Below are 869 nucleotides of genomic sequence, written 5' to 3'. Positions count from 1 at the left end.
TCGTAAGGAAACCAGGACAGGAAAGATCTTAAAACAAACCACACAGGAAGCTTGTCACAAGTCTCAAGTTTTTTATTTTCAGAACAGAGGCTGGTTTTATTTTTAAAAAGAAAAAGGGGGGAAAAAACGTGCTCAATGCTAGTGAGGTGTCACTTCCCTTCTTCCAGGCTCTAACTTCCAACCAGCTCTCTTCCCCAAAAACACACAGACTCAGAAACAGGCCAGGTTACATCAGAACAGCCTTTAGAGAGGGGCTGGTCCAACCCCCTTTTACAGTCCATAGAGTCAGAGGCTCAGATCAAGGGCACGCCTTACTGGCTCACACATTAGAGGCCAGCAGTCTGAATTCTGAACCCAGGGTACTTTCCTGTGAACCATACGTCTGGCATGAGCCTCAGGAGAAAGTACACCTCATGTTTATGAGACCCCCACCCCTGGGAAACATCTCCAGTTTGACCCCACTACAGATGCCCCTAGAAAAAAACGAAACTTTAGGGGTCATGTCTCATTGTGAGTGGGGCAAGGAAAGAAAGTAAAAGCACTCAAGAAAAAAACACCAGAAGGAAGGGATTGACCCCTGAGCGCAAAGTGCTTGCACCAGATGTTTGAAAGAGAACGTCCAGGGGTGAGTGGGAGGCCGGCAGACAGCCTGAGCAGGCCCGGCCTCTGCCAGGGCTGGCCAAGTTGCCATCAGTCTCGATGTTCTAGGGAAGTGGTAGCTCATCGGAACCTAGCACAGCCTCCCACCAGAAAACTCAACAGCACTCAGATTTTACAGCCAGTCACTCAGCGGGGGAGACCACCATCCAAACAGGAGAAAGGGGGTGGGGCAGGGGCCAGCCGGGGGGGGGGGGGGGGGGGGGGGGGGG

Source organism: Ursus maritimus, unplaced genomic scaffold (genome assembly GCF_017311325.1).
Source record: "Ursus maritimus isolate PB19 unplaced genomic scaffold, ASM1731132v1 scaffold_26, whole genome shotgun sequence".
Classification (NCBI taxonomy): Eukaryota; Metazoa; Chordata; class Mammalia; order Carnivora; family Ursidae; genus Ursus; species Ursus maritimus.
Note: the sequence above shows the minus strand (reverse complement) of the source record.